This window comes from Rhagoletis zephyria, unplaced genomic scaffold (assembly GCF_001687245.7).
Source record: "Rhagoletis zephyria isolate East Lansing unplaced genomic scaffold, Rhagoletis_zephyria_1.1 Rzeph_scaffold_11475, whole genome shotgun sequence".
NCBI lineage: Eukaryota > Metazoa > Arthropoda > Insecta > Diptera > Tephritidae > Rhagoletis > Rhagoletis zephyria.
Window position 1 is genome coordinate 9,262 of NW_016168552.1, and position 9,809 is coordinate 19,070.

At 41.4% G+C, this 9,809-nt stretch overlaps 1 pseudogene; it reads right to left on the minus strand.

The window, feature by feature from the left end:
- Nucleotides 1-7,795: 7,795 nt before the first annotated feature.
- On the minus strand, nucleotides 7,796-8,986 carry LOC108377109 (possible lysine-specific histone demethylase 1-like; annotated as a pseudogene).
- Between the last annotated feature and the right edge of the window lie 823 nt (nucleotides 8,987-9,809).

Genomic DNA, 9,809 nt, shown 5'->3' on the forward strand with positions numbered 1-9,809 from the left:
TTCATTCTGATCATTTATGTATACATTTGTGTATATCTATCTCGATTCGTTTTGCCTGTTACAAACAACCGTTATGTGAACAAAGTTATAATACCCTTGTGCACAAGTGCGCTCGGGTATAAAAATGTGAGTTGAAGTGTCAAACTTTCTATAATATTTATAAAAATTGAGAAAATTAAAAAAAAATTTTGCCCATTCAGTTTCAGTAGAAGACGAGCTCGAGCCAGAATCTGTTTCCATATTTTAAGCTACAAATTTAAAACATATTTAGATGGTGTGCTTATTAAATACAACATTCACATTAAAATGTTGACTAAAAGGTATATTACCGAATTATCGCTAAACGAATTTTCGAGTACGAATGAAATTTAATAGTGTTAAATGTGTATGTGCAAGTAAAATTACAGGTAGTCGAACATCAAAAATCAAAGTAAAGCTGAAGCAATCATACATTTCCTAAATTCTAAATTACTCTAATTGTTCATTTCATGTTTTATTGTTTGCTTGCTGGTCAATGTAAACATCACGTAATGTATTGTAATAGATTTCATAAATAATTGCGACCCTGCGGGGTTTTGTGTAATAGTGTAACAAACTCCATTTTGTGCAGCGCTTGCAAACACACTACGGCAACCCCTGTTGGTTTTCGTTTGCTTCCGTTCGAGTTTGCCGACGATCCATGATTCAATAATACAAGGTTAGATAATTAATGACAGCTGCGGTTTGACACTCCCTTACAAAAGGTTGCATTTACGAAGGACAGAGAAGGGCAAGAATGTAATCCCTTGTTGCGAAAATGGTAGTAGAAAAGTAGGCAAAGTAGGCAATTAGTAGTGAAATTCCTTTTGTAAATTCTATTGTATTTGCAGGAAATCTGGACTTTTAAACGAAATGTTGCACGTAATATTGATATATCTACGTGAATTACGTAATTTATGTGCTATTTAGCTGTACAAAAACTGCAAAATGACTCAAAATTAAATAAGACTACTATGAGATTGATGTAAACATCCAATGCTTATGTTTTCATCAGTTAAATATGCTTCATATGCATATACAAATAAACATATTGCACAAAAGCTTATACTTTTATTTCACACCAAAGCTACACTGTTTCCATGTAAATTTGCAAAGAAGCAACACGGTGCCACTGCTAAGGGAGCGGTGCGAGAGAGACAACTGTCAGTTTATCGAACCTTGTATTATTGAATCATGCCGACGATCGACAATTCAATTGGCTTTGAGCTTGCGAAGGCATAAGACGTGTGCGCACAATAATACTTTGGGCAACACGCCGAGCATAAGCAAAGACTACAAAGTTCAATAAAGTATATGTAAATTATATGTGTACTGCGTTTTATTTGTACATATACTCGGGAGGACAACAAATACCATCGTACAAAAACACTAGAGTGCCGGCTGGATAGAGTTGCTAGTGGAGTTGCGCGCACAATGTTGCTNTAGTAGTGAAATTCCTTTTGTAAATTCTATTGTATTTGCAGGAAATCTGGACTTTTAAACGAAATGTTGCACGTAATATTGATATATCTACGTGAATTACGTAATTTATGTGCTATTTAGCTGTACAAAAACTGCAAAATGACTCAAAATTAAATAAGACTACTATGAGATTGATGTAAACATCCAATGCTTATGTTTTCATCAGTTAAATATGCTTCATATGCATATACAAATAAACATATTGCACAAAAGCTTATACTTTTATTTCGCACCAAAGCTACACTGTTTCCATGTAAATTTGCACAGAAGCAACACGGTGCCACTGCTAAGGGAGCGGTGCGAGAGAGACAACTGTCAGTTTATCGAACCTTGTATTATTGAATCATGCCGACGATCGACAATTCAATTGGCTTTGAGCTTGCGAAGGCATAAGACGTGTGCGCACAATAATACTTTGGGCAACACGCCGAGCATAAGCAAAGACTACAAAGTTCAATAAAGTATATGTAAATTATATGTGTACTGCGTTTTATTTGTACATATACTCGGGAGGACAACAAATACCATCGTACAAAAACACTAGAGTGCCGGCTGGATAGAGTTGCTAGTGGAGTTGCGCGCACAATGTTGCTTTGGGCAACACTCCTTTCTTTTTTTTCCCCTCGTCCACATGAGCTACGATCTACGATCGTCGAGCAACTCACGCGTTCCACTGGTATCCCACGTGGAGTCCCAACCAGCAACACACTCCAGCGTTATATTGGCGCCCAACCTAGTGGCTGCGAACGACGACAAAGCTAAAACAATGGCAACGTTTTCACCAGAGCAATTTAGCCAAATTTTGGCAGCAATATCCGGCGATGAAAAGGAGGCTCGTTTACTGGGTGCACTGCGCGTTTCCGTGGGCAGAGAAGTCCAGAGGCTGTAGAGGAGTTCATTGCATCTGTCACCGTCTACAAAGAAATTGAACGAGTTTCCGACGCAGACGCACTGCGCGGAATGCCACTTCTTTTCGAAGATTATGCAGCAACGTGGTGGATTGGGGTGAAAGAAAGTATAACAACATTTGCGGAAGCGGTTGATTTAATCCGCGTGACGTTCTCACCACCAACTCCTGATTGGAGAATTTTCCTATCTATTGTTGAACACAAGCAGCAAGCAAGAGAGCCTACCGATAGTTTTGTGTGCAAAAAAAGATTACTGTTTTCACAACTTAAAGACAGTGTGTGCGAGACAATACAAGTCAGCATGATTTACGGTCTGCTATCCGTTAGGATTCGAGAGCGCGTTCGTCGTGAAATGTTCTCAACATTTGACGAACTATTGTCACATTGCCGTGAATCGGAGATATTTTTGCATGAAACTACACGTAGCATACATACGGTCACTGAGCAGACGCATACAGAAGAGACAAAGCGGTGTTCTTTCTGCCGAATTCGAGGCCATACCGTTGACTTTTGCCTGAAGCGGAAAAAACAGCAACATCTGCAAGCGCTACAGCAACAGCAACCACAAGCTAGCACGTCAAGTGCAGGCGAAACAGCGTCACAAAACGCAGGAGCCAAACGTACGGCCGCTTTTGCATGCTACGGTTGCGGTGCACCAGGCGTGTACCGTTCCAATTGCACCAAATGTAGTGGACGAAATAAAGAGAGTCCACAATATCTCGCATTCAACAACGTTTCAACGACCATTGTCGGTAGACCGATCCCATCCGTTAGTATTAATATGTTTGGGTTAACAGGAGAAGCTATCTTTGACACTGGAGCAAAGACAAGCATTGCTAGCGTAAACTTAAAAAAGATTTTGACTCAAAACGAGTGCGTGTTTCAAGACGTCAACGCCGATGTTACCTTGGCAGACGGAAGTACCACCACGCAAAAAGTGTTGTCTACCATTTGTGACGTCACAATAGGAAATCGCCAGAGGAAAATTCGCCTGGTTTCTCTACCGAATGCTACCAAAAATCGCACCCTTATTGGTGCTGATTTTATGGAACAAGCAGGTATTGTGCTGAACATGGCGCAACGATTCTGGTATTTTGAAGATGAGCCGAAAGTTAAGAACGATTTTAATATAACCAGCGAAATCAGTCAGCCCTTGGCAATGGATATTGCAAAATTTCTGGTGTTTGTAAGCAAGACATGACAAAGAAATCCAAATTTATTGAGTTTATGGAAAAGGGGTATCGGATGAGCAAGGCGCCACGTATCCCAGAAATTGATTCACCTCTGAAGACAACCAATCGAAACAAGGAGTATTCACCACACCCAGTACAAAGTATTTTTAGGGATGCCATTCCCATTGGGGCAAGCAATCTTGAAAATAATTCGCGATTATTTGCTCCACTCATGAAAGTCCGAAGGGACTCAGACTGCGACCTGCCTCTCCACTCCATAGAGCTTACAATGATACAGGAACCTGATGCCATCGAGCTGTCAGATTATGAGAAGAGTGAATTAAATTCATTTGTGTTGAAGCATGCAGATTTATTTGCAGAGCCCACCTCAGTAACGCCTTATGCTACGCATAAAATTGACTCCGGAAATGAGTCTCCAATTGCGTTACCGCCATACCGTCCTTCACCAGCGCGTAAAAATGAGTTGAAATGCGAAGTTCGGAAAATGTTGGAGAGTGGCGTAATCGTTGAGTGCGATTCGCCATGGGCCGCCCCAGTAGTCACGGTGCCCAAGAAAACAGGGGGTGTCCAAGTTTGCATTGACTATCGCAAACTTAATGCTATAACTAAGCCTGACCGACCACTCCCATGCGTCGATGACCTACTGCACGAAGCCAAAACAACAAAATTCATGTTTACGATAGATTTACAATCTGGTTACTGGCAAATAGGTATGGAAAGAGAAGATCAGGATAAAACCGCTTTTATTACACCATTCGGAATGTACAAGTTCACTCGTATGCCGTTTGGCCTGCGAAATGCTCCAGCGACATTTCAGCGTCTCATTGACCGTGTAAAGGTAACATTACCTGATATAACACTGTTCGCATACCTGGATGGCATCATCTCCTGCTCGAAAAGTTTCAAAGACCACTTGGAAGATTTACAAAAAATCTTTGATCGTCTGCGGCACTTTGGTCTCAAGATCAACAGGGATAAATGCCGATTTGCATGTAACGAAGTCAAATACCTGGACCACATTTTAACGCCCAGTGGTATTACGGTTGATCCAGCCAAAGTTGAAGCGATTACAAAACGTAGATCCCCGCAGAGTATTAAGGAGCTACTTTCATTTTTACAAGCATGCTCTTGGTACAGACATTTCGTGCCAAACTTCGCTGAAGTTTCCAAACCACTGTCGCAACTTTTGAAGAAAAATGCAGCTTGGTTATGGACCGGCGTACAGCAAAATGCCTATGAGAGTTTGAAAAATTTGTTGGTCACATCTCCAATACTTAAACAAGCGGACCAAGATTTACCATACATTTTGAAGACCGATGCCAGCGGTTACGCACTTGGCGCAGTTTTGCTCCAGGGGGAGGGTCCTAACGAGCACCCAATATAATATGCCAGCAGATTGTTATCTACAGCAGAGCAAATCTATTCAACGATTGAGAGAGAGGCACTAGCCATAGTTTGGGCTGTGCAGAAATATCGAGGCTACATCGAGGGGTCCGAAGTGATGCTGATAATCGATCATCAACCCCTCATATGGCTAATGAATTTGAAGTCACCAACTGGACGTTTAGCACGATGGGCGTTAATGTTGCAACCATTCAACATACGTATCGACTACCAACCAGGGAAAACCAATGTCGAGGCCACCCTGTGAAATGCATCACGATCAAAAGGCAACGTGCATAATTTGTTCTTTCGATGTTGAGTTTCCACGAAAAGGAGCGAAAGAAATCCGCGACAGTCAACTTAATGACTCGGAGCTGAAGCACATCATCAGTTGTTTTGAAGGCGATTCAGAAGATGCGGTGCATTGGTCTAGGAGAGGATACGTAATGAACGACGGAGTCCTCTATTGCTATCGCGATGAAGAAACCGAAGATGCACAGTTGGTTATTCCCAAAGATGAACGAACTGCAATACTTGAGTACTATCACAACAAGGATACGGCAGGCCATTATGGAATTGACAGAACCACCGCTAAGATTGTCTCACGCTATTTTTGGCCTGGTATTCGGAAAGACATTAAGACGCACGTTAAAAATTGTATTGATTGCCAACGATACAAGGCAACAAATTTGAAACCAATGGGTTTATACCAAACCGTAAGCAGTAAGCAGCGATTTGGAATAATCGCAATCGATCTTTTTGGGCCTTTACCACCTGATGAAAGTGGGTACCAATGGGTGTTTAACGTTGAAGATATCGCTAGCCGTTGGGTAGAACTCTTCCCATTGATTGAAGCGACGGCTGAAAATTGTGCAAAAACTCTTATCAGCGAGGTGTTTTTCCGTTACGGTGCGCCTATTAGTGACAACGGCACGCAGTTTGTCTCTGCTATCATGCAAAAGGTTGCATATTGTTTCGACATCGATCAGACTTTTACGCCTGTGTACCATCCTCAAGCTAATCCGGTCGAGAGGAAGAATCGGGACCTAAAAGCGCAACTGGCAATTCTTGTCGGTAGGCAACACCGCTCATGGGCAGAGAAGCTAGCACCTATTCGTTTCGCCATGAACACCACCCGTTCTCAAAGCACCGGATGCACATCCGCCTTCCTTACGTTTGGGCGAGAACTACGCACCGTAGACGATGTCCAGCACGATCTTAGAACAGTGATCCAATCTGAGAATTTCATCCATGAGATCACTCCTTACCTGACTAATATCGCTGACGCATTCAGAGCAGCCAAAGAACGAGAACAAAAGCAGCAAGATTACAACAAAGAAACCACAAATTCCCAGCGACGTGAAAACAGCCCTTTCGAAGTGGGGTCAAAGGTCCTTGTCACTACCCACGTCCTGAGCAATGCAGCAAATGGTGTAACGTCGAAGTTCGCTCCAAGACATGATGGGCCCTACGTCATCATTGAACGCAAAGGTGCAACTACATACGTTATTGCACACGAAGACGACTTGCAACAACCACTTGCTATGTACCACGCATCAGCGCTGACTCCTTATATAAGTGCCACAGATGCCCGCGAGGTTCCTAACAGCATTATACGCCGACGGGGGCGTCCACGGATGTCTCGGAAGTAGGCTGCCTCATCGGGACGATCTCAGCATCCTAGGGGGAGACTGAAGCAATCATATATTTCGTAAATTCTAAATTACTCTAATTGTTCATTTCATGCTTTATTGTTTGTTTGCTGGTCAATGTAAACAGCACGTAATATATTGTAATAGATTTCATAAATAATTGCGACCCTGCGGGGTTTGTGTAATAGTGTAAAAAACTCCATTTTGTGCAGCGCTTGCAAACACACTACGGCAACCCCTGTTGGTTTTCGTTTGCTTGCGTTCGAGTTTGCCGACGATCGACAATTCAATTGGCTTTGAGCTTGCGAAGTAGGCCTGGGTAACGCAGCAAATTTTCTGGCGCCGATACCTTGAAGCCAGCGCCATAACCGGTATCAACGCATTGAATCAGCGCAATTGCGCCATGCAGTCTCTTTTCGCATGGTGCTTCATCATGCTTCTTTTGGCGCCATTCTGGCTTCTTTTCGCGCCATTCTCTCTTATTTTCCCACCATTCTGTCTTCTTTTCGCGCCATTCATTCATTCATGATCTCTGATGTATATGTATAAGCGAAATTAATTGAAAATACACTAAAAAGCATATAAATTCAAAATGAATTTAATTCATGATCTCTGATGTATATGTATAAGCGAAATTAATTGAAAATACACTAAAAAGCATATAAATTCAAAATGAATTTAATTCATGATCTCTGATGTATATGTATAAGCGAAATTAATTGAAAATATACTAAAAACTAAATAAATTCTGTGCTTGAAAAAATAAAACCTTCGTTGCATTTATCTGGGTTTTAGAAGAGCAGGAGTTTTGAAAGGCCAGGGCTGAAAACAACGATTTTTATTTGCTTTATTCATTTATTATTCCTTTCATTTATGCAAAAGTTGCAAAATTTGTGTAAAAAAGTTAAGCGATTTCCACGACATTACAATCGAGAGAAAGGTAATCGATTTACCCTTCTTTTGATGTATATTAAAAGTTAAAAGTTAATTATTAGGGTTTACAAAAATTTAGTTTTCTTACATCCTTGCAAAATTTGATAAATTTTTTCTATGTATATGTATAGGAAGATATACATCCATACACAACTATTGACTATTAAACTAGATTTCACAATTTCCACGCCAGTAGGAAAATATTTAATCGTTGTTACGGCGGTATTTACGCGTATATCAAAGCTATTGTGTAATTGCCGATGAACTCGTAATCATCGTCTTAATCCCAATGCTTAAGGGATGGATTACTGAGAGGTGTGGCATTGGCGAACTCCAGATTCGCAAAGTGCCAGTCCAGTATTTGACGATCCTTAGAATAGACGTAAACATCACTAGTATTAGGAACATTAGTTTGCAAAAGCGAAAATTTAAATTATTGCACATACCTAGGAGGGTTGCTTTCAATTTCCTTCAATTTAGCTTGCAGTGCCTTTTCTTCTTTGATAAGTTCATCATACTCCTTACAGGCTTTGGTCCACTCAAAATGAGTGGAACGTGTATCAAACTCGTGTTCAATCCATAGCGCATCACCATCTCCACTGCGTTGTGAACGTGATTTTATGAGTTTTGAATGTGTCTCTTTGTAGGTTTGTATTTTGCCTAATAATTCCGAAACATGGGTCTGACATGCGATGACCCCTCGTTGTGCTTCGCCGATCATCATCAAGTGTTGTACGTGTTTTTCTTTGACCGCCTTCTCTTGCAGCTTAATGATCCATTCAAGTGCTCGGCCCAACGAGATAGGGTCATCGTTGGCGTAGTTAAAGTCTAGCTGATGAGATAGATAACTGGCGGACTCAAGAAGTTGATTGAATTCACGTTCCACCTGAAAAACAATAATATTTATAAAAGAAACTATACTTATTACGTATTATTTCTGCTCACCATATCGTCCTTATGCTTGGGCACAGGTTTTCCACAAGCTCCATATAGCGGACATGCTTTCCGAATCGGCAACATCTTCATTCCAATTTGTTTGCTTAGTATAGTCATTGGATTGCCCCAAACACCTGTTACTTCCATAGCGCCTAAATCAGCAACATAATTGTTCTTGCGAAAAGTAGCAATACACAATCGCGCACTTCTAACACAATGACATCCACACCGAATTGCTAAGCTGTTGGGCAGCCCCTAACCCTGATGCCTCCAATCACTATAGCTTTGCCCAACTTCTTGTTAGGTATGGGACGTAAACGTTTCAAAATGCCAAAGTTAACAAAACCATGTCGCTCCAGGAACGAATATACGCGCTATCGAATGGTGGCTCCATATCTTTTATAGCGTTTTCTACAATAAGCTGCTTTAGATTCTCGATTCACATTTGCAAAAGGGTAGTAATTGACATTTTCTTCTCCATTTTACACAACACACTTTTATATTTCTATTGCTTTACGAAGATTTATATCTATTAGGCATATTGACAGCTGTTTTCAAATTGTCAACTCATTCTTCTTCCCCATCATCTTTGTTTACCTTTTTTAGATGCGCAAACGATTGCTAGATTGCTTCTATATGTCATTTGCGTCCAGTGTGCGTAAGCTCATCGTTATTGGCGTTGCTGGCGGCAGTGCGCCACAAGATTGCAAATTAGTGTATCAGCGCCAGTAGCGCCACCGTCGGTATCAACGCAATGACGCAACGCCGCGCTGCGTTACCTTCGCAATGCGAAGGCATAAGACGTGTGCGCACAATAATACTTTGGGCAACACGCCGAGCATAAGCAAAGACTACAAAGTTCAATAAAGTATATGTGTACTGCGTTTTATTTGTACATATATTCGGGAGAACAACAAATACCATCGTACGAAAACACTAGAGTGCCGGCTGAATAGAGTTGATAGTGCAGTTGCGCGCACAATAGTTGCATTCCAGATGCTTCACGATTTGCAGGTTTTTACAGGAAGTCGTTCCAGGTGACCACCTCCCATAAGGTTTATTAATGGGGAAAACAGCTGTTCCTGCAAATCGTGAATTTCGTGAATATCGTGAAGCATCTGGAACGCAACTTATATTGCTTTGGGCAGCACTCCTTTCTTTTTTTCTCCTCGTCCACATGAGCTACGATCGTCGAGCAACTCACGCGTTCCGCTGGTATCCCACGTGGAGTCCCAACCAGCAACACACTCCAGCGTTACAAAGCTACATATATGATATCCAAGAGTCGGTAGTTTGCACCTTTT